Source organism: Scyliorhinus canicula, chromosome 11 (genome assembly GCF_902713615.1).
Source record: "Scyliorhinus canicula chromosome 11, sScyCan1.1, whole genome shotgun sequence".
NCBI classification, from domain to species: domain Eukaryota; kingdom Metazoa; phylum Chordata; class Chondrichthyes; order Carcharhiniformes; family Scyliorhinidae; genus Scyliorhinus; species Scyliorhinus canicula.
The window spans coordinates 130177483-130203068 of NC_052156.1; positions in this window are offsets into that span (position 1 = coordinate 130177483).

The window sequence follows — 25586 nt, forward strand, 5'->3', positions numbered from 1 at the left end:
TGTGTCTGCATGGGTTCTCTCCGGGTGCTCCGGTTTCCTCCCACAGTCCAAAGATGTGCATGTTAGGTGGATTGGCCATGCTAAATTGCCTGGGTGGGGTGCTCTTTTGGAGGATCAGTGTAGACTCGATGGGCTAAATGGCCTCCTTCTGCAGTGTAGGGATTGTATTATTCCATTCTATTATTGTATTGAAGTAATGCTTTTCAAACTGTTCCCTAAATGAGCATGCGCTCGGCTACAACCTATGTTTTCTAAAATGTTTTTGTGCTGCTTTTTCTTTGAAATAAGGCTCAGAAAATTGACGTTGACGTTTGTTAGATTAGTTTTTGGAGAGACTGGGGGGCAGCATGCTGTATTTTTAAGTTTGGGACCAGTATTCTGATCTAAATTAACAGCAAGAAAGACGAGCACAATGTAAAATGAATTCAGGTTTAGCATCCGGAACCTTAGTTGGAGATTCTCGATGCCTAGAACTGGTGATGGTGTGAGTGGGAGGGAGAGAAAGTGAGATAAAACCTGGTTCCATGAGGAATCATCTGTGTTTGTCCAAATCCTAGAAAAGAGAACTTTGGATTTTCTTTTATGTATACCCCCTTGTTCTCGACTCACCCACAAGTATTGGTTCCACTCTTGTCTATCCAGAGCTTTTCGAGCAATGACCTATGTTCTTGCCGCCGCACCGCTGCCTCCTCAAAGTCCTAAGTATTTTTTATTGTTTCCCACTTCATCCTCAGTAATAGTAACCTTTTGGCAACATTGTCCAAAAGCTAGGTTCTACTTCTACCCAGACGACACCCAGTTCTACCTGTCCATCACCTCTCCGAACAATTCCAAAGCCTATGCACTGCCTTTTATTCTCTTTATTCTTTTGTGGGATCACTGGAAAGGACAGCATTTGTTGCCCATCTCTAACTGCCCTTGAACTGGGTGACAGTTCAGAGTCAACCACACTGCTGTGGATCTGGAATCACGTGTAGCCAAACAAGGCAAGAACAGCAGACGTCCTGCCCTAAAGGAAATTAATGCATCAGTTGGGTTTTTACAACAATCGACAATGGTTTCACAGTCATCATTAGACTTTTGATTCCAGATTCCTATTGAACTCAAATTTCACCATATGCTGTGGAGGAATTTGAACTTGAGTTCCCTAAGCAGTACCTCTGCACCTACACCTGACTGCTTGTCAACATCAAGTCCTGGATGAGCTGCAATTTTGTCCAGTCCTCCATTTGAAAGACCAAAGCAATTATCTTTGGTCCCCCAACAGAAGCTCCATACGCCCACCACTAATTTCACCCCTGAACCAGATTGCTTGCACCCTCCCTTTGATCCGGAGTTGAGATTTTAACTCTCCATCCTCCCATCACAAAGACTGGCTACTTTAACTTTCATATCATTGTGAATCCCCATCCCTGCCTCAACACTACATGTTGGTGAAATCTTCAATCATTTGTCATGTGCAGACTTAGCATTTCCAATCCTCTCCTGGTCGACATGCCATCCTTCATTCTCCATCAACTTCACCTCATTCAAAACCCTACTATCCATTGCCTACCTTGAACCTAAACCTTCCTCTGTATTTGCTGATCTACATTGGTTTCCTCTTCCCCAATGCCTGAAATGTAAAGTTCTCTTCCTCACATTGAAATCCCTATCTCTGTAACCTCTTCCAGTTAGTCCTACAACCCTCTGAAAATTCTTGAACTTTAGCCTTGTGTACCTCTCCCCTTTGCGTCACGATTGGTGGCAACACCTTCAGCCATCTCAGCCCTATAAGATGAAATTTTCCCTCTAAATCTGTCCACTCTCTCCTCATTTAAGAGTCTCCTTCAAAGCCATTGCCTTGGCCAAGCTCTTAGTTAACTTCCTAACTTTGCTTCTTGTCTCAGCATTAAATGATTATAGCTCTGTGATGTTCTTCTTTGCTAAAGTGCTATATAAATGCTGGCTGTTGTTGGTTGAATCCCATTCTTAATATCATGGGCAGAAAAATGGAAAATGGGGTATGAATTCATTAAACATTTGTCTGTGACTTCCAGACTTAAATTCACAATGTGACTCAAAGACCATAATTAGCAGTGATGAGTAGCAAGTGATTTATCAATCAATCCACTCAGAAAATGACACTTCCACTGTCTCCAGAACTTTGTTTAATGCAGAAGTGTGGCAATTTGCAGTAAATACACTACAGGCTGTAGAAACTCACAGGATTTATCATGGAACATCACACTGTAACAAACTAGATCAACGTTGATGAGAAAAGTGGAATATTTCACAGTGGTACGATAGGAGTAGCTTCCTTGAGGTTAGATTCACATTGAGGTATTCATAGAGCAAGAGTATCAGAAGATTTTGGATGGGTTTTGAACACCAGTAATCAAAGATTACTTGGGTTCATTTTTTTCCCCAAAATGCAGACCATTAAGCTCTGATGGTAACACTAATAAAAGCTAGAAAGCAAGTCTTGATTACTTCAACTCATTGTGTTCAGCAATCACTTCTCCAACACACCACAGTGCCACCTGTATTCTCTTTAATAAGTGTGGTCTGTTAAACAATTAAAGCTCCAATTTTAACTTAAGCATGGGGAACATGAACATTTTCCGAACCGATTCCCCTTCTTACAGAAAAAATAATGAATCTTTAAGTTTGAAGTAAATTACCATAACACAAATGTATATGTTTTCCTTTCTACAATAAATGCATCCTATTCCCCCTTCTTCATTTAAAAAAAAGATCCACCCTCACATATCTCTTCCCTTTCGGAAAAGATGCCCGTCTTTAACAATTTCTAACATTTCTTTGAGCTACTCCCTTTTTTTTCACAGTCAGATAATTGGCAACTGTTATCAACCGATTTGATCTTATCAATCTCCTGGTTCCTAGTATCTGTGTTAGGCTTGCTCTGTCAATCCGTAGTCTCTTATCACTGATGCTTTACGTAGAGTGGACATTCTCCCGAAGGAACTTATTGTCTATGTGGCTCTATATGTATTGTTTCTGAATACCCTGTTCCATGCAAACTTTCAGCCAATTGCTTGGATATAAAAAATGCCATATCCTCTGCCTGCACTTGGGTAAGTGTCTGCTGCCAATGTGCTTTTTACCACTCTTCATATCTTTTAGTTTCCCATGCAAAAGGACAAAATTTACCGTTCTCCCTCAGGAGGAAAGTAATAAATCCTACCGTTCTTGAAAAGCCATCAGAGAGATTCGCATAAGATGCGTCACTACTATCAATCAGTTTCAGTTGTCTATCATAGAATTTGAAGTGCAGAAGGCGGCATTTGGCCCATTGAGTCTACGCTAACCCTCGGAAAGAATGCCCTACTTAAGCCCATGCCTCCACCCCATCCCCATAACCCAGCAATCAGAATTACATTTTTGGACACGGAGGGGCAATTCTCCCTAACCTGCACATCTTTGGACTGTGGGAGGAAACCGGAGCACCCGGAGAAAACTCACGCAGACACGGGGAGAAATTGCAAATTCCACACAGTCAACCGAGGCTGGAATTGAACCCCGAACCCTGGAACTGCGAGGCAGCGGTGCTAACCACTGTGCCACCATGCCTTCTAATATCACCTAAAGATGAAAATTTTAAAACACAATTCTCCAATTTTAATTTTGCCAATAGTTTGTTAGCTCGAACAATTTCTTCAACTTAGGGATTGTTCATTTTAGTGCTTATTTCTAAAACATCAAAACTGGCATCCGATTTGGTTTGTCGAGCTAACAAGTTGGCAAGTTGGCAAGTTGGCAGAGTTTCTCTTTTTCCATTTTGGAAGCCACCGTATCCTTTTGTTAGGTCCTACTATGAGTAATTGCTAAGGGATTAATGTTCTCCCAGTAAGGGTACTGATGTAGAGTGAAACGAGAGAACCACTCCCCCCGATTTTGAACCCAGTGTATTTGAATGCACCAGAGGCCTGACTTCCAATCTTGAACTTTGTTCTAAACCTGTTAATAATAGTATTTTCAATTTTGTTACTACCAACCCAATAAAACCATCTATATGCATCATGAAGATGCCTGAAGTCCCCCCCTCCCCCCTCCATTGTGCCAATAAAACATCACAGGGACTGCTTTCAACTGAAGACCGCCCAACTTTATCAAAATCACCCTCAGAGAAATAGGCATCATTCAATCTGTAAAACACATGTATTTAACTTCCAGAATACCCTTTCTGTGTTTGGCACCTCTTTCGGAGGATGAAGAACGATTTCTCTTCGAAGCTGATGTCCCTGTAAGAAAACAGCTTTAATATCTATCTACTTATATTCCCAAGCACTTGCGGCTAACAGAGCCAAGGAGGTCTTCAAAATAACCTTTCCTGTCTTGGGTGAATCTAGCCTTACATCTCGGTCACCCAAGTTTTCTTCAAACCTTGTGCTACTAGCCTGGCTTTGACCTTTTAGGTTCTATCAGGAAACACCTATTTTGTGCATTTACATCTATAAAATGAAACTTATTGTCCCATCTGGGACCTCTTTTGTACACCCCAAATTATTTCTGATTTTGCAGATCTTGCTGTACCGCATCTTTTATTAATTTATTAGCTAATTTGTTGGAAGCCACAAAGGCCTCTCAAACATGGGCTTCTGTTCCTTGAAGCATTCCTACTCAGTTCCATATTTATTAATCATGTGAAGCTGTGCCCTCTATCCCACCTTGTATCTCTTTCCAGACTACTGCTGCTTGATCTCCATCTCCTATTATATGTCCTTTCAACAGTCCTTGATCTCTTCCTTTGGACATGTTCACTGCCAGACCCACTGTCCAAACTGGCACGATGTGTGCGATACAGTGAGCCCAGCCCGGATCTAGGTGCAATGGATGAATCGCAGTCGAACCCCAAATTGAGGCTCAAAATCAACTTGCTGGCAGAAAATCTCTGAGTGTGGCCTTGGCAGGGAGAAACTCCCTGAGGCCGAAAAAAAGGCACAGTACCGTTGAATAACGGGGTTATTCTTGGCACTGCCATCTTTCTACTTCATATCCGCAAACCATTGGCCTAACCTCCTTCCCTTTATCTTGTACATTCAACCAGTTTTTACCTGTTCTACTAATGATAGTTGCATTCTTCCACTGACTGGCAACTTCTGGCAAGTATGTCACTTTAGTGACAACTTTTAGCAGTTGCCCTCATCAGTTCATCAGAATTATTATGTCCCTCTTCCGATACCCTGACAACTTCTGAGATCTGGGGCGAAATTCTCCCCTACCCGGCGTGGTGGGGGGTCCCGGCTTAGCAGAGTGGCGCCAACCACTCCAGCGTTGGGCCTCCCAAAAGGTGCGGAATTCTCCGTACCTTTAGGATCTAGGCCCACGCCGGAGTGGCTCCCACTCCGGCGACTGGCGCCAACGGTCTTGGGCGCCACGCCGATCAGCGTCGGGGCTGGCCAAAAGGCCTTCGCCGGTCGGCGTGAGTCCGCGCATGCGCCGGAGCGTCAGCGGCAGCTGACGTCACCACCGGCGCATGCGCGGTGGAGGGGGTCTCTTCCGCCTCCGCCATGGTGAAGGCCATGGCGGTGGTGGAAGAAAAAGAGTGCCCCTATGGCACAGGCCCGCCCGCCAATCGGTGGGCCCCGATCGCAGGCCAGGCCACCATGGGGGCACCCCCTGGGGTCCGATCACCCCGTGCCCCCCTCAGGACCCCAGGGCCTGCTCCCGCCGCCTGCTCCCGCCGGCACAGAGGTGGTTTGAACCACGTCGGCGGGAGAGGCCCGACAGCAGCGGGACTTCCGCCCATCGCGGGCCGGAGAATCGCTGCAGGGGGCCCGCCGACTGGCGGGGCACGATTCCCGCCCCCGCCGATTCCCAGGTGGCAGAGAATTCCGGCTACGGCGGGGGTGGGATTTACGCCGGCCCCGGGCGATTCCCCGACCCTGTGGGGGGTCGGAGAATTCCACCCCTGATCCTCATAATTCTGTAACCTATGTGTAAGAGAAGTACCTAGTTCCTCAGCATGTTCAATAACCCCTTTCGATTCTGAAAACTTGTAATCTGTACCCACTAATCTTGATAAGTGTACCCGAGCAGTCTGGTTTCCATGTTGTAAAATGACTGATTTACCATCTGTACCTATAAACTTTGCTGGACCTTTCCACTCATTAAATTAATCTCTTTTATAGTTTCCCATTTCTCCCTATTCGAAAATAGTTTTTGATGGCTGGACATGTGTCTAAATTCTCCAAATTTTTTCTGAGATTTCAGTTTTAAGGAATGCTCTTCTGCTCGCGTGCAGTGTATTCAAATGTTCAGAAAAAGTAACGCTGAGCGTAGTCCCAACCTAAGATGAAAGATGGCCATTCATGACTGAACGAATTTTGGGATTTCTACCAAAAACTAACTGATATCGGATATAGACCCCTGCCATCTGTAGTGAATTCTTTGCATAGATGGCCCATGCTAAAGCCGAAGTTAATTCACAATCTGACACTTTGTCAAAATTTTATGATGCATTTAATCTAGCAGAGTATGATTTATTTTCCACAGCCCATTCCAAAATGAACGTTCTGCAGCTGTATTCACAACTATTATGTTCATGCTCTCACATGCATCCTGAAATTCATCATGTGCAAGATCCCTTGAAAATTCACTGGGACACTTTGCCGGTGGCTCCAGTCATGTCTCTATCCATTTTCCATTATCTGTTCAACAATTATTTTATTTACGATGTATAATCATCAACCGACCACACCTAGTTGCTAAATCTACAAAGTGTAAAATTAAAAAGTACTCTTCTTTATCCCACATCTTAAGATCCAGAGCCACAACTTCATTAAAATCTCTCGCAAAGGGCATTGCCACTATGGAACGCAATAGTGTCATTCTATATTTTTTTTTCACATAGAGCCCAGCCGGGATTCTCTGAGCCCACGCCGGGTCAGAGAATCGCCGGGAGGATGAGAGAATCCCGCCATGCCGCGCCGCACGGTCGCCGCAGCGCAGGTCGGGGGCTGTTGAAAGTGGCCCCCGCGGCAATTCTTTGCGCTCGACGGGCCGAGTCCCCGCCGAGTTCCGCCGAGTCCTGCCGGCGTGGTTTACATATGGTCCCAACCGGTGGGACCTCAGCGTTCTGGGTGCAGGGGCCATCCTGGTGGGGGGGACAAGGGGGAAATGACACTGGGCGCGGCATCCACGGAGGCCAGGCCCACGATCGGGGGTTACTGATCGACAGCCACGCTCATTCTGGGGGCGCCTATATTCCTCCATGCCGGGTCCTTGCAGGGCTCTGCCATGTTGTCCGGGTGCCGGTGCGGAGACGGCAACCACGCGCATGCGCCAGCACGGAGATGGCTGTGGCGCGCATGCGTGGACCTGCGCCGGCTGTGGCGTGCATTTATGGACCCGTGATGGCCGTGCAGCGCACGGCACTCTGGCACCATTCTAACCCCCGAAGAAGAGGAGAATTACTGGGCCTAGAGGCCCGTTGGCGGCGGCATCACTCGTGCCGGTTTTGACGCCAGCGTCAACAGTTGCCCGCGATATCGGTGAATCCCAGCGCACATCTATCGTTTATCTGGAGCACGATTCAACGAGTTGAATGGCATATTTAGCAGGGCGTTTCTGGGTTGCTGCACGCCAAGAAATATCCCATTATCCAATGGCACCTTGCCGATATTTCTGACCTTGGGGAGTTCCTCCCCCCGTCCCCCGAGGCTGCACTTAAAGGGACTTCCTGCTGGCGAGCGGATGTAGATCGGCTGCCATTTGTCTGGCAGCCACGTTCTTCCCCCCCCCCCCCCCCCCGCCAGCTTTCAGGCCCCCCCCCTCACCTTATTGACATGGCTCCCAACCTTGTGGAGGCCCCCCGGGAATCCCCTTCATCCCTCCCTCTAATTGTTGAGGCGAGGCAACCCCCCCCGAAAGTGCCAAACTGGCTTGAAAGCCTGACAAGCTGCAAAGCCACTCCCAGGTGCGACCTCCGACCTGGAACACTTCAGCCCCCTGACCGAGCACTGGGGCAGCAGCTCCAAAGCCCTTGAGATGCATGCCGCAAGATGGAAATGACTACTCACCTTCCTTCAGTTATCATTGCACCAGCTTCATGTTTTGGAAAAGGAATACTAAACGACGCCTGCGTGACTTTCTGCTGGGGATTCAGGTAACTCCCGGGAGGCTACTGCATTCTATTAATCTTGCTAATGAGATTCAAATGAATGCAAATGAGCATCAATGATATGCTCACCATTTTTGGGCGAGATCCAGAACTTGCCATCGGAAATGGTCCAGGTGAATTTCAAACTGGTTCACGCCTTGTGCATATCTCAATTTTGGTCTTTCCCGCTATTTACCCAGCATGCCCAGATCAGCGCCAGGTGCAAAATGGTGGTTAAATCCCAGCCAATGTATCCAAACCTTCATCTGAGTTTAACTGCTCCTGCTCCAATTCGGAAAATACCTTGCGTCTTGTTTTGCTTTGGAATGGTAGCAAAAGTGCCAAGCCCCATTCCTTGTTTGCTCTTCGGCAAGGTTGTAACCCATGTCTACACGATAACTTCATTCTTCCATTGGTCATAGGATTGACGCTCATCAAACAAGCGTGGGTAGTCATGCCCCAATATTTTACACTTCAAACATTTCTTTTCCAAGCCACTCCAAATCACTCTCCAAGATTAGAAATCAGAATAGCCTTTTGCCCAAGAAATCTTAATTTACAATCCTTTGTTCACTCACAAACACTATGGGCGAAATTCTCCGCCCCCCACGACGGGTGGGAGAATAGCGGGAGGGCCTTCCCGACATTTTTGCCGCCCTCCCGCTATTCTCCCCCCCCCCGCCGAAGTCCCGACCCGAATCGCTGCCGCCGTTTTTTTACGGCCGGCAGCGATTCTCAGCTGTTAGATGGGCCGAAGTCCCAGCCCTTTCCGCCGTTTTTACGAATGGCAAACACACCTGGTCTTGCCGTTCGTAAAAACGGCGTCACAAACTCGCTATTAATAACCATGGCACCGATTGGCACGGCCGTCCCACGGCCGTGCCAAGGGTGCCATGGGCCCGCGATCGGTGCCCACCGATCGCGGGCAGCGGGCCCGATGCCCGCGCACTACTTGTCCTTCCGCCGCCCCGCAGTATCCATTCGCGGGGCGGCTGAGGGGCAACCCGGCCCGCGCATGCGCGGGTTTCGCGCAAAACGCGATGACGTCACCCGCGCACGCGCGGGTTGGAATCTTCCAAACTGCGCATGCGCGGCTGACGTCATATGACGCGTCAGCCGGCGCTAACTCCGGCAAGCGGGCTTAACGATTTTCGTTAAGCCCGTCTTGCCGGAGCCTACGGCGTCGGGCTGCTAGCCCCGCCCGGGTTTTACGGCAGCTTTACGATTTCTCCCGTTTTGGGAGAATCGCGCCCACTGTACCTTCTGTTATCATTGTTAAGTTCCAATGGTAGCCAGAAAGCAAGTCTTAACTTCTTCGATCCAAGTGTTCAACAGTCCCTTCTCCAACACTCTATAGTGCCACCTGTATCCCCTTTATATATATATATATATGTAGCCTATCAAACAAGAAGTGTGGTCTATTAAACAATCAAAGCTCCAATTCTAACTGAAGCATCGGGAAACTTTATCTCTTTACTAATACAGTTCATCAGCACAAAAGTAAAATACTGCGGATGCTAGAATTCTGAAATAAAAACAGACAGTGCTGGAAATACTCAACATGTTAAGCAGCATCTTTGGAGAAAGTAACAGACTTAACAATTCAGGTCTGTGACTGTTCTGATGAAATCTCCCTCCACGGATCACAGTCGCTTACACACGCTTCAAAGGAGTTTTTCATATTACTGCGCAGCGCACTGTACAATGTGTAGTGATAGTCTGGGCCCGGGAGAAGCGGGTGTAGACAGTGTCAAACACCAGGGCCCGGGGGTCTGTGTGGGGTGGGGAGCCTGGTTCGGTGTTTTAAAACTTTCTCATTGTCCATGCTGAGCAGCCAGCGCTGCAGACCTGAAAGCCCAACTTAAGAAGCACGGACCTGTCATGCTGAGAGTTCCGATATTTTTAAACTGGTCTGTCAGTGTCAGGTCAATTTCACTAGTTGCTGCTGCCGCTTCCCAACTTTGGACAGATTTGCAAATCCGATTTTTCTTTTTAAAGCCTGCCAGGAAGCCTGAAGGTGTGAAGCAGCAGCAACTGAGGGTTTTGAAAAATGGTCAGTCAAGCCCCTGTCATTTCAGAAGCAATTGGATGCTGTGGTTATGGTGGGAGGGGGTGGGGACGGTTGAGGTAGGTCGAGGGGAAGTTTGTGGAGAGGATGAGGGGGAGGTTTGGAGTGGGGGTTGAGGGAGATTAGAGGGGGAGGCGATTAGCTGTAGATTTGAATTGTTTTGAATTGCTTTTGTAAATGTAATGATTTCTTTGCCACTTTTCAAACATCAGCCTATTGCTCAGTGATTAGTTATCCTTAGAGGATCCCCATTGGACCTCCAATTTCACCCGCGCTACAGTCACCCAGCTGACAACGTGCAGTGGAATGGAAAAAAGACAAAGGGTGCAATTCTCTGGCCCCTGGCTCTCTTGCTCGAGAACATTGAGGCCGGTGAATAGCGAGAAGGCCGAAAACAAGAACCAGGCCAGGTGCCAAATGGTTTGCAATGCAACGGGCCCACTCCTGTTGGAGGAATTGGGATCCTGCCGTAGCGTGGCGAGAAATCAATTCTCACCACTTAAACCCGATTTCCATACAATTAATGTGAGCTACCCTGATTCAGCGGCCTCCCCGGCAAGTGGTCACGCTGGCGCTGATTAGTACTCCTTTTGAAAACGTGAACCTGGCGGATGGGCTGCTGCGGGGAGGCAAGGAGGTGGGTCTTTGCTCACAGGCAATGCGCCCGTGGTGCTAGGCATGGTGTCCCTGTGCTCGGAGGGACTGGGGGGGATGGGGGGGATGGAGGGGTGGGGGTTGCAGCCCCAGTTGGGGGTGGGCCACCCTGGTGGGCTGGGAGTATCGGTGCCAAGATGGGGCTTTGCTGGAGGCGGGGGCAAGAGGGGGGGTGGTCGGGCGTGTGTGGGTTCGCCATGCCACCCCTTGGACTAAGTGGTCCCGTTCTGGGGGAAACCTAGCTCCTGCCTGCCTGCCCCACCAACCATCCACAACTTCCACTGACCACGGAGGTCTCGGGCCCTGCGGCTGATGGCTATTGCTAATATCACTGCCCCAACCTGATGTGCATCAGCGACTGTGTGGTGCTCACCAGATTGTGCCCCAGAAGCCTGACCACTAACATTGCCCAGCGAGGTGCTGGAGGGTGGGGATGACAGCTGTGACGCATCGACTGTGGCATCCTCGGAGTTCACCTCCGAGGTGGTCTCATGTGACTCTGGGGAGGGAGCCACCTTGGATGGGCCAATGTTGTCGGCAGCAGTTCCTGCTCGCTACCACACTTAGAATTTGAAGCTGATGGCGATGATAAGGAGCAGCCGGGACATTCAGGGGAAAATGTCAGTATCACTACAGCAGATCCATAGCCGGTTGAAGGAGTCCCTGAGGCTACAGGCGCAGTAGATGTCGCCGGCAATGAGTAGCACTGCGGCCAACACTGCTAGGGTGGCGATCCCAGTGGAGGCCCTGGTGCACGATGTCGGCACCATTAGTGAGTGTGTCCAAGGCGTTGCGCAGTCGGTGATGGACATGGTTGAGGGCATCGGCATCTCGGGGAATTAACAAGCCGGCTGTTAGGGTTCCGCCTATCTGCAGGAGAGCTTGTACTCACCGATTCCTAAATGGAAGTCAATCAGGTCCTCCCCATGGGTCTCTTGGGGGTTGTAACAGAGGTATTGGAATGCTGTGATGAAGTTGCATTGCGTAGTAGATGTTGGAAATATATTGTAACGCCAAGCATCAATTAGCAGAGTCTTCAGACTTGCTGAGCAATCAAAAACAGATACAATTGTGAATCATTCAGTCTTCATTCTCTGGCCTCTTAAAAGTCATGTTGCAAAGACACATCTGAGGGCCCGGAAAGAGGAGAAGCTCCGAGGCCATGATTCCTCTCCCTGACCCTGCAGCCAAGAACAGCATTGTATGAAGTAATCAAATATATGTGTGAAATAGATATCAACCTGGTAAAAAATAATGAAGCTAGAGGAGTTTTAGCTCCTTGTTCCATAGATAGGAGGAAATAAGAACCAGTCTTTTGTGTATCCATTTAACTTTGCTTCATTGGGACAACGTTTTTCCACTGACTTGTGACAATTCTAAGATGCAACCATTTAAACTATTTTTAGCTAGCAAATCACAATGACATTGCATGAATAAAGCTTACACAATTGCCCGGCTTATTGGAGAAGAATGTTTGGAGGTTATGAGGAAAATGTGGATTTCTGTCCTGGGCCTTGTTCCCTCACCATTTTGTTGCAATTTTCTGCAGGAGAAAATAAAATGCACAAATCTGATTTTTGGAGTGCTTGCCTCGAATCTGAGGATTCTTTCCTCCCTTAAAAATGTGCTGCTTTCTCAGTCATTTCCAGTTTTAGTCAGATTGATTCTATTGTAATAGCAATATCTAATAAATGTGAATGAATGGACTGTTACAGAATCGGACCAAAGGAGCCATTTTAAACCAGAATGTGAAGAATGTCTGTTCTTTTTCTGTTAGACTAACCATAATTTTAAAACTTCCTCTGCATCTCAAATTGATTTTATTTTTCAATTTGTAAATGTTAGATGCCCTGGTACTGAGGTATGCTAATGTATGGATATATAGTACCAGAGAATGGTGAAATGTAGCCTTTATCTTTGTAATTTCCAATATGTTGAATTTCCAACTCTCAGGCAGAATCATCTTTAAAACTGCCATTCAGAGATATGCACTTTTCCAGAGAGAAGGTCAAAAAGAATGCCACTGGAACATTTATGTATGTCCGAGCAAAGGATAATCGAGGTGGGTGCCACCAGCCTGTTGCTTACTAACTTCTCACTCTTAATCTGTGGCTAACACCTCATTTTGATTGACGAATGACCATGAGGAAAATGATTAGCATGAACCTGCGTTCCCAGCGCACCGTGACAATGCATGTTGAACTACCCATGTATTGTGTTACTTCAGTCCTTATGCTGTTATATATTGTTGCCAACCATGTGGGGGGGGGGGGGGGGGGGGGGGGAGGGGGGGGGGGGTGAAATGACTCCCCTATTCTACCCACAACATGTCTGACCGTAACAGGGTTTTGTTTTTTTGTGAATTTAGAGAGGGTATTGAAGGAGTGCCACAATTTACACTTTCATTAGATAAATCACTACCACCATTCATACGTCACCCCCGTTTTCCTGCGCCCACGTGCACACCAGTACAAGTGGCACAGATGGCAGAACAAGAGGTTAGACTTAAGGATTTTCTTTACAGTCTTGAGGAAGATAAAAGAAAGGAGTACATGGTTAGCTGTTCTTTGGCTGGTTGTGATTCCACCTCACGGCCATCTGGGCAGTCCCCATTGTCTTTAGAGGGTCTCAGTACTTTGTAAAATCCAGTTAGGAAAAGAAAATTTAGAAAGTGTGTCCTTAAGAAAAAAAGCACATCCTCATAACAATACAGGAAGCTACGTTATTGAATATGTGACAATTCTTAGTAAAAAAAAAAGGTTACTGTTGCATCTCTAACAACAAAAACAGGAAACTGGCAAAACAATATTATTCACATTCATCAATGTGATAGCTGAATATCATTTATTAAGAAAACAAATGAAGTCCATAGATATGAGGCCATCAACAGGAGAGCAGCACAAATATTATACGTGATATGTATAACAGTTACAGTCTGACAAGAATTGGATCTGCGTGTAGAAGATTCTTAGGACATTTTGCAGCTTCGACTGTGGTAAGCCAACTGCTAAATTGGTGCAATACATCAAATAAAAATATTAGCAGTGTGTTTGCTGAAGAAGATGAAGTGTTCCACATGGAACAGTGCCTTGTTGCTGGTGAGGTGACCCTGAGCTGGCAGAGCAGAGCTGATTGCTGCGAGAATCACTCAATTAGCTCCTAGCCTAATGATTTCTAAACTCCCAAACACTTTCTGGTCGGTTATGTTTTACGTCTATCCCAGACAAGTCAGATTCACATTTGTTTACTTTTAAAATGACGGCCTATGATACATGAGAGTTTGAGAATGTATTATAAGGTGGATGGTTCCAAGCAATTTCTTAACCAGTCTTCTAAATATGTGGACTAAATAGTTTCCACCTACAAAGTGCTTAGAAAATCAATAATGGCAAAATGTCACCTTTTGCTTTAAAAGGTACACTTTGCAATGGTGCTGGACCTCACGGCAACCGTTGCTGAAAGTAGAAACGCCAGCAATACCTCAGAAAAATGTGCACTCCAACTTTCCTTTCCATGATTCTGTTGATTATGTACAGCCCTTTCCAGCTGGTTGAACAGAAAAGGAAAGAGAGATTTGCATTTACAAAATATATTTCACAACCCCAAGACTCCACAAAACATGTTATATCCAATTAAATGTAGTCACCATTGTAATGCAGGAAACAGGGCAGTCAATTTGTACACAACAAGGTTAGAGGATTAACAATGTGATAAATACTGGATAACTTGTTTTCTTAAAATGATGTTGGTTGAGGGATAAATATTGACCAGGATACCAGGGAGACTGCCCCTGCTTTTCTTCAAAATCACACCATGCCATCTTGTGCAGCAATTGGATGGGCTAGATATTGATATTTGTAGTACAACAGTGCAGCCCTGCCTCAATGCGGGACTGGAGTATTAGCCCAGATTATTGTGCTCAGGCCACTGGGACAGTACTTGAACCCACAACCTTCTGATTTAGAAGTGAGGATGTTACTAACCGTGTGTCACAGCTGACATACTACCTGTAGCCACTGCATAATTAACACCTTTGCAGCATATTTTCAGCAGGGTCTGATCACTGCCGGCTGCTGTTACAAATTATTCTTCTTTGCAACCCCCCCCAACCCCACCCCGCCCCCTCCCTCCACTTCCAATCCTTCATCCGTCACTTCAATAACATGGTCAGAATCTTACCCACTTTTAAAAATGATTACTGGTCAGGGTCATTTCCAACCCAGCATTTGCTGGCAGTGTGCCAACAGGAAGACCTTATGGGAGACGGCCTACTAATTGAATACCTCTGCCACCAAATTAAGGATGGTGATCAGGGTCATGATCAGGGCCGAATCAGAGGGCCTGTCGTTTTGGAAGGATAACTACTCCATCAGCAAAGGTCGGCCCTGCAATTTATGGAGGGGAACCATGAGGGCGGTTAACCTTGAAGTGTCCTCTGAAGTCATCTGAATAGTGTTGAAATGAACAGTGGCCTTTGCTGCCACCCACAACTGTGGAGGGAAAAGGCCTGCAAAGGATGGGCTGCAGCCACGGCTGTGGCCCACTAATCCCTGCAGCTCCAGTGGTATAGGAGAAATGTAGGAAGCCTCACAGCTCTGCTGGCCTGCCGCCTCAAGGCATTTTCTGGCCTTTGGTCTCAGCAGGGGGCGTGTCTGATCTTGAGAAGATCCCAGCGACATCTCCAATCTTCCCTCACATGGGCACATTCAAAGTGACTATTTGTTGCGTCCAGGCAGGCAGCCATTGCTGCTTCCATCTTGTCTCTGGCACCCGGCCATCCCACCTCCCTCAGGATTTCATCCCATTACCCAGAGATTAGAAAAGGTGCATCGCCTTCTGGTTCATCCACAAAAATTATCCCCAAGATAGATTCCCAACTCAAAGGAGTTGACCAGCAATTCAATCTAAGGCTTGGGACTTCAAACCCATCATAGATGCCTTGTAGCCTGATTTATTAGTACCACCCCCCAAATCTCCATTTATAATGTAACTGCACAATTCTTTAGTAAGGAACATAACCTATATATTTCACATAATTAATAAATGGTGAATTACAATTACTTGACGTAAAGATAATACTGGGATGTTAAAATGACTTTGTTGATAGCTTTCTATTTCAGAGCAAGCTCTGTCAACAAATGAGAATGAGGAAACAGTTCTTAATTAGGCTCTTGTAGAGATATATTTCAGTGGCACAAAGTACCTGGAGGTTTACTTGTCAGTATAAGATGTATCTGCAAAGTACTGAACCTTCATTGTAAGCTCAGCCTGTAAGAAAACTAAACAGAGAAGATAGGCTCCTTTGCTAGGATGACATGCATCACCGGCAATGCTTTTCTATATTTCTGCTGCTTAGCAACACCATACTTAAAGCTATATTTAAAAAGATTCAAATCCAAAGTAGAACATCATTCGTGATGGCAGAGGATGCTTCCTCTAGGGATCATGTCTATCAACAATGCAAAAAGAATATACTTAAGCAAAAAAAGTTTAGGGTTTAGATGCATACTCCCTCCATAAATATAAGGAGATGTGTAGAAGGTGGAAATAGTACTGGGATGCAGTTAATGAGTCTTATACCACATGTAATGATGCCATATTAGAGTTCCTTTTGATTGACATTACTTTTGAATGGACAGGCATCAGCGCTAAAAACAGACAGCTGCATTTGCCTCCAGTGGTAACTTTTGCTGTCTTTGGTACTGGACACATGCAAACTTTTGAACCTATCCCCATTTCAAGGAAAGTGTCTCGTTTTTTACACACCAAACTATATATTTTGTTACTTCGACAATTGTTCACTTGTTTACTGACATAGTTTGAATCAAACAGAATAAGGATTTGTAACAATTTGCAGATCTTCCAAGGACCCATGCTGGCCCCAAAACATCTGAAATATATTGTGCCATCTCACATCTTTGGCACTTGGCTGAATCCTCACCCACAACACGTTTTCCTCAAATTGGAAGATCTGCACTTACCTTTTCGAATCTCTGTTTCTCAGTCCCATTTATCCTCAAGATCTTCACAATCACAGTTTCCTTCTCCCATTTCTCACTCAGTGCTTCTGTTTACTGCTTTCTTCCCTCAGCCCCCATCCCCAAATGTCACATTCAAAAGATCCGAGGACAGATTTGAAAGAAGGTGTGTTCAGCTCGCATTACCAAGAACACCGATCCTGCTACCTTTCCAATGTCAAATCAATCTTGTTGTTTCTCAAATGAACCCAGGTGACCTAAGCTGCATCACTCTTCATATCAATCCATTCCTGAACAACATCCTATGCTTAAAGAAATCCTTCCTGATACTTGTCTTAAACTTGCCCTTCACAATTCTGAACTTGTACCATTTAGTTCTGCTGCTCAGGTAGATCTGCAAGTATTTTTCTAGACATACTGTCCATGGGAAGCTCAGTTAGGAGGACATCTATAGGATATTTTCTGCACTATCTCTTTTCAATGCTGAAAAGTCTGAGCTTATCAAGGCCTCCTTGTTCATCTCTCTAACATGGGGGAATCAGCCAAGTTTCTCGTCACTTCAACTTCTCCAGGGTCCGAATGGCCCATTTATGTCACTGGGACTAAAACTGTATGCCTGTGGAAGGTGTGGCATCAAGAATTCTGCAAGTACCATCATAATCTCATTGTTCCTTTTAAGACTGAAGCTTTACTTCTCTCTCCAACCAGTCAATCACAATAGTATTGCTGTACTGTTTACTTTCAGCAACGTCAACCCATCAAATATCCGACACATGGCTATGAGAAAAGAAGATATTCCAAGGTCTGACAATTGATTCTCCACACCCTTAATTTCTTTTGAATAGTATTTAAATGGATTGTAATCTTCTTATTTCAACATTGTACCAAGTAAATAGGTGCTGATTGGAGAAGGAATTATTTTAAACATGACTTACAACACAACAATATTTAAGGCATAAATGTCATATTCGTTGATCACATTATATATAACCTGCGTTCCCGTTTTTATCAGAACTTTGTCCATAGATTTGATCAATCACATTCGAAAGTGGAGACAGATATTGCAACTATAAACTGGGGGAGCATACTCTAGCTGTAATTCCATTTTGGGATGTGCCTGTTAAACTCACAACAATGCCCTTCGCCAGTTATTCTTTCCCATGTTTTCTATAATTGGCAGAAATTACAGAAAGATCTATTAAAGATGACACAGAAAATGAAGACTTTCAAAATTCTGAAAGACTTCTAAAATAAATAGACATTGGGTGGCCCGGTGACGCAGTGGTTATCACTGTTGCCTCACAGCACCGAGGACCTACGTTCGATCCCGGCCCCCGGTCATATCCCGTGTGGAGTTTGCACATTCTCCCCGTGTCTGCGTGGTTCTCAGTCCCACAGGCTAAATTGTCCCTTTATTGGAAATTTTATTTTTGTAAAACAAGAAAACAGCTATGTTTTGAAAACTGCCTCCGTCTCTCGATTGATTCTGCTTATTTGTGTTCAACAGGACAAGGAAGGTTGTTCAGATCCACAGCTTCCCACATTTTTCCTTTGCTTTTTGTCCCAATGGATAGATTTTGTCCCAATGGATAGATATGATGAATGGCTGCTGTCCATTCTCAACTGTATGGTAGGTGGCAGCATTCACCTAGCTGAAACGATGTGATTTACAAATGACTGGAAACATCTTATGATGAAAGCGTGAAACCTTTCGGATTTTAGCAACCAAAGGACGTGTGGGGAGATGATTTATACGGGAGTAAGGTTCTGTGTTAGCATGTCATAGGTCTGGGAAAGAAAAAAGAAACAGAAAATAATTTTAAAAACTTTATTGATCTTTGGAGGACTGAAGTCTTATTTTATGAGGTGTCTAGCTTACAGCACAAAGTGGAATGTTTTGTTTTCTCCACGGTGGAGCATAAATCAAAACATGTCTATGGGACTCTGTGTGTGTTCCTTTCATGCTGTCGTACTAAGCAGGATTGTTCTACAGAATATAACTCTTAAGTGAAGATTGCCCAGTGTTGCCAGTAACTGTAAATAACATTAAAGGTTTATTTAGCACTGACATGGGAGTAAAGCCTTGCCAATATCAATATGTATCGGATGACTTGTCTGTATATAGTCTCCCTTCCTGCATTCTTTTAAACAATGTATGTTATCATTTATGCCATTAGTATCAGAAGTTATATTAATATATCATTACCTGGATGTGTTGGCCAAACACAATTGTGCTGAGCTTGTGTTTGCAACTAAACTAAGCTGTGACAAACACTTTATTGCCGTCACCCTTTTCACATGTCTTCCCAAATCTGAGTTCTCGCCAATCATGCAGTGTTATAGAACATAGAACAGTACAGCACAGAACAGGCCCTTCGGCCCTCGATGTTGTGCCGAACAATGATCACCCTACTCAAACCCACGTATCCACCCTATACCCGTAACCCAACAACCCCCCCCCCCCAACCTTACTTTTTTAGGACACTACGGGCAATTTAGCATGGCCAATCCACCTAACCCACACATCTTTGTGTCTGCAATCTTATTCAAGAGTCACTGTCACAGGGGGCAGATTCACCCCCGGTGCGCAAACGGGTAGCTGGCCAGTGGAATGCTTGGAGGACATCTCCATCTTGATCATTTGCATCAGGTTGGTGAGATGCAGCCAGAAACTGAACATTTGTGATCATCCTGTCAGGTGCCAGGCATGATTTCGGGTGGTCTGCCAGGTCTCCGCAATAAAATTCCTGTGGGGCTTGGAGTGGTGGACAGTTGGGGGTGCGGGGGTGGGGGGAGGGGGGTATGATGGCATGGTCTGTGCAGCTGGAGGTCCTGATCAGCAGAGTATAGGCAGGCCTGCTCCTCTTGGCCCCATAAAAGTGAGGAGAAACTTACCTTTGCAATCCTATTAGGCCGTACAACTACCTGATTATCGGGTGGAGCATTCACTGCACACGCTCCACCCAGAGTTCCACAATGACAAGTGGGGCCATTGGACCCATCTTAAGGTCGGCACGGTAACACGGTAGTCAGCACTGTTGCTTCAGAGCGCCAGGGTCCGGGGTTCGATTCCCACTTGGGTCACTGTCTGTGCGCCGTCTGCACCTTCTCCCCGTGTCTGTGTGGGTTTCCTCCGGATGCTCCGGTTTCCTCCCACAGTCCAAAGATGTGCCGGTTAGGTGGATTGGCCACGATGAATTGCCCTTAGTGTCATAAAAAGGTCCTGAAAGACATGTTGTTAGGTGAATTGGGCATTCTGAATTCTCCCTCTGTGTACCCGAACAGGCGCCGGAGTGTGGCAACTGGGGGATTTTCACAATAACTTCATTGCAGTGTTAATGTAAGCCTACTTGTGACAATAAAGATCATTATTATTATTATTATCTTACTACTCGGTGGTAGGCCCAGGGAGTCATTGCTGTGGCCGCATTTCCAGTCATAAAAGAGTCCTGAAAATCCATGCCCATAGCTTCAGATACAATCAGTGACAGCCATATTGAATCCTATGTAGGACTAACACATTCTTGTTTCAGAATTATTTAAGCACAAAAATTCTATTTTGAATCTCGGAACCAATGAAAAAAAATGACACCAAAGCAAAATACTGCAAATGCTGGAAATCAGAAAACAAAATTGATACTTTTCCCTGAGCAGACTAAGTCATCTGCGGGTCATAAAGGGGACAATACTCCACTGCAATAATCATGGACCATTTTACATCTGTCCACTTAATAGTATTGACAAAGGTGGAAACAAGTGAACAATAGAGGAGTGTTTCTGAGAATAAATAGAGCACCTGTAGTGTTTGTTCTTCATGATATTATTCTACTACATTATAAACTTAGTCAGTGACTGAATAAAATTATGTGAAGTTTATTATCCAAATCAAATTTATACATGGCTGAACTTTACAAATTAAGCAGCTGCAATAATGTACGGCTGCACTTTTACCAATGCTTTTCAAATTGCTTTACCTTGTTGGATTTCAAGTATTAAAATGTTCAACACTAGTACAGAGCAAATCAGCTGGTTCCTTCTCATTAACACATTTGCTGTATTTCATAAGCTAACCCCCTGCACTCACGTTCAAAGGACTTACCAGCAAGACACACAAACTACTGCTGAAAGAGAAAGGTACATTTTCTATGCAACCACAGATATCTCATTTATTCTTAATCACCTTCTTTAGCACATTTGCGCTATGTGAAGTGTGGTGGTGGAGAAGCGAGCTAGTTTCAAAGCGCGACCAAAATCCTCTTTTTTTGTATTTGTCTTCTCATTTTATTTCCTCTCAAGTCAATCACAAGGTTTTCTTGAAAGTACCTTCAGCCAAGAGCTACTGTTCGCCGAAAGCATCGCCTGAATTTTGGAAATATATTTACCCCCACCCCTCCCTTAAATGGCACTCTTTCTTCAGCAGATAGAAATTATTGTTTGTCAAAAAAAAGCATTCAACTTTGAGAGACATACAGACGCTTCCTGTTGGTTCTGTGGCTGATATCCAATTTCTCTCTGGCACAAGTAACATGAATGTTCTGCTTGCTATGCGTCCATCCAATTTTATTGTTTAAAAATACAACTGGTTGGCATTGCAAGGGTTAGAAATACTGGGCAATTTTGATCCCACATCAGCCATACGCCGAATGGCCGGTGCGGGTGCAATATCCGGAGAGAATCGGAAAACGCTCCAGCAAGGCCGCAATTTCCGATTTTCAAAACCCTCTCCAGCAGAGTAACGTGAAAAATGCCACAGGAGCCGGAGAACCTCATTTTAATACATTAGCATGTCATCAGCGAGCACACACCTTCAGTGTGCTCTGGCGTGACGTCATGCTGGTGCCATTTGCAATAACTGTATATAACGTAAACCTGACAACCTCGGGCGGAATTCTCCCCTACCCGGCGGGGCGGAGGGTCCCGGTGTAGCGGAGTGGCACCAACCACTCCAGCGTCAGGCCACCCCAAAGGTACGAATTCTCCGCACCTTTAGGGGCTAGGCCCGCTCCGGAGTGGCTCCCGCTCTGCCGACTGGCGCCAACAGCCTTTGGCGCCACGCCGCCCGGCGTCGGGGCTGGCCGAAAGGCCTTCGCCGGTCGGCGTGAGTCCGCGCATACGCCGGAGCGTCAGCGGCCACTGACGTCACCACCGGCGCATGCACGGTGGAGGGGTCTCTTCCGCCTCCGCCATGGTGTAGGCCGTGGCGCAGGCGGAAGAAAAGAGTGCCCCCACAGCACTGGCCCGCCGCCGATCAGTGGGCCCTGAACGCGGGCCAGGCCACCGTGGGGGCACCCCCCGGGGTCCGATTGCCCCGCCCCCCCCCCCCCCAGGACCCCGGGGGCCCGCTTGTGCCGCCAATTCCGCCAGCACAGAGGTGGTTTAAAACCACGGCGGCGGGGGGAGGCCTGACAGCGGCGGGACGTGGCCCATCACCGGGCCGCAGAATCGCCGCAGGGGCCAACCGATCGGCGGGGCGCGATTCCCGCTCCCGCCGATTCCCGGGTGGCGGAGAATTCTGGCCACGGCGGGGGCGGGATTTACGCCGGCCCTCGGCGATTCCCCGACCCTTTGGGGGTTCGGAGAATTCCGTCCCTCATCTCCGATGGTGGTTTTGCAGGTGAGTGTTAAGTTACCCTCAAATTCTTGGTGCCGGTCCAGAGGGGGTCAATGGAGAGGATGTGGGGGACTCTGAAAATGTCAAGTTGGGGCTGGCAGGAGGGGGGGGGGGGGGGGTGGGTGGGGGCATGTTGAAGGGATGTCAGGGTCGCCATCTTGGGGAGAGGGTGTCATTCACAGGCCTTATCTTCCCTTCATGTTGGATCACCTGGTTAGAAGGGGCCTGGAGGCTGGCAGAATGTGGTTGAGGGGAGGTAATTACAGAGGAGTAATGCACTGGGAGTGATTGTGAGGTTCTTGGGTGGTGTCCCATGAGAGGTCAGGCTGCAAGGGAAGAGCGAGTGACTCAGGAAAGGGGTAATTCCCTACCTCATGAAGCCTGAAAACCCTTTCAGTTTGAGGAGAATGACAACTGTGAGATTTGAACCATACTCTCAGGTGGCAGCGTAGGGACAAAGTTTGAAGCTGCATGGAAGATCATGCTCACTGGTTATGGAGGTTTGACTGTCAGGGATTAGTGTCAGGGTAGAAGGTTGTTAAAATGGAGAGACCATGTAATCTGCAGCCCTCGTGAGCTGGGGAAATGAGGGTGCCATCTGAGCTTGAGGCTAACCTGCTAATTTCAGTGTTCACATGAATCAGATGTGCCTCGCCTACCACAAGCGGAAGCAGTTGCCTGGTCAACTGCCTGACCCTTCCTTGATGAGCCAATTGTGCCAATTAAGTCAATTGGAGACAAGATCATAAATCTTTGGAAGAATTGGCTGCAGATCCAGGCAGCAGGCAATCGAGGGGGCCGTTCGACCTGACTGTCTGCCATCTTCCATGGCTAGGTTCTTGGCTGGGTATTCCTGGAGAGGGAACATGCTGTGTCCATGGTACCCTTGCAACCTTCCATGCCCGTTGGACACTGCAGGGGCTTGAGTGCCTTGTTCACATCGTTAATTACATTTTGATTTAATGTCTTCAGTTTCCTTTGTGATCCATTTTTTGCTCAGGTAGTTTCCATTTGGGACTGTCCCTTTAATGTATCCCTCAGTTAATTTGACCCCATTTACTTGGTTCTTTATCTTATGCAAAATAGTTGGAATAATTGGCCCCAAGCATTGCACCGCAATGCTCAAACACATGTCTACATGAAAGCGATCAGACTAATGTGGACCCCAAAGCAAGGCATTATGGTGATGTCCCTCATCACTCACCCTGTTCAAGGTCATGACAGGGGGCATCATTGAAGTCTCCCATGAGTTACAAATGGTGGTCCAATGCATGCACACAACTGCCTTATCATCTAACACGGGGTTTTCAAAGTGCAGGTCATGATGGATGAGTGTCAGGAGGGTCACGGAGTGATCGGTCGCATGTTTCCCTGGTGGTCTCGACCATGGGTGAAGTGCCCAATGGCTGCTATTGGCTTTTACATTGGGAATGACAGCTGCTGCCACCTTTTAAATGGAAATAAATGAGGCAGTGTGCAGTCTTCTGGTGAGAATCAGCTACAGAAAGCAGGTCACGCATGTATATTGATGTCAAGCGCCCTCCAGGTACATGTTTTTGCCACCAAATAATGGACCAGTGTAGCTTCCATTTTCCAGCTGCCGGCAAGCAAGGCAAGTGAACTGCAAAGATGAATGGTTTTGTTAAATATAAGAGATAGCCAGCGACTCAAATGGGCAGTTTACCTATTGGACAGGATCTCACAACAGAATATGCTGGAGAGAGATGCACAGGAGAGTCCAGGGCAGGACAGAGCAATGCTAGTGTTAGATCTGCTTGGAACTCCAGGGCCTCCAGTTAACAGCCTATAAAAAATAATGAACTCGGGAAAAAAAGATTTCTTTTGAGGTATGGTTTTGTCAATTGTGCCAGTGAAAATGAGGATGCAAAGCCCATGTGTGTTATGTGCAGGGAAGTACTGGACATACATTGTAGGAATGAGGTGCTACTTCTTCAAGTACAATGGCTTTCACATTTTGAAAGAGAAGTGGTGGGTGAAAAGATCCTTTTGAGGTTGAGACCTCAGAGTCAGTTATTAACTTAGAGCCGACTCCGAATTAATAGATTAATTTGCTGTAGCTGGCCTGTAATACCACATTAAAAACACTGCAAAACCCATGAGGCTGTTAACATTCTGGTGCAGCATCTCCCAGGTATATCTAGTGTTGAATAAAACAGGCATTTTGTTGCTATTGCACTTCACGATGACTGAGATGTGTGAGGTTGGATTTTCCGTTTTCATAAAAGTGTGGACAACACAAAGGAACTGGCTCAACTGCACCTGATATATGCATTATCCTTTTCTCCTTTGAACCTAATTTAAGTGAGATCATGAGGACCGTAATGTTCTTGTCAGATGGCCTGATTTATATTACATGAACACTTGTACCTAAAGCGATATACAGTTTATTAACATTAACTGTGGGTCAAGTGTATACAAAACAACAGATGAATAACAGTATGAACATGCACAAGCAACCTCTCTCTCAGCTCCCTAGTCAGTCCGAGATACCTGAATCTAACATTCACTTATATACTAATGAGACTCCTAGTGGTTATTCGGTGAATTACAGCACAACCATGATATCACCACATCCCTACATTATCATCAGTATGTTTACATGTGATATCATTAGCCTGTGGGTCGAGCATAGTATGTACAACTAGTCCAAATTTACAAATTGAGTCGATCAGGTTTTCTTCTGACTCTGGTTGATCTTCTCAAAGTTTGACCTTGCTGCTCAGAACTTGTAAGTTCAATGTTCTCCATGACATTCTCATGTTCAGGAACTGCTGAACTATCTGGCACATTGCTGTGAAACCCTGGTTTTCAAAAGCGCTTAATAGTTTCTTCTTCAAACCAACGCTTCCTCTGTCAGTACATTGAAGGAACGAGGAACTATTTCTTCAAGTACAATGGCTTTTCTCGACCAATTGCCTGAATCTTCTATTCTCACAATGTTATCACTACTCAGAGGTGGTAAAGTTCCAGACACTCTATAATAAAACTGCTTTTGTTTTGCTTTAATGTTTTGCATTTCCTGCAGCATCACTGCATTCTCCTCCCTCTTTTCCAAGTATAGAAGTGTGGTACACAAGCTTCTATTCATGAGTAACTCTGCTGGCGATTTACCATGTGACAATGGTAACACTTTGTAACGTGTTTTTGTGA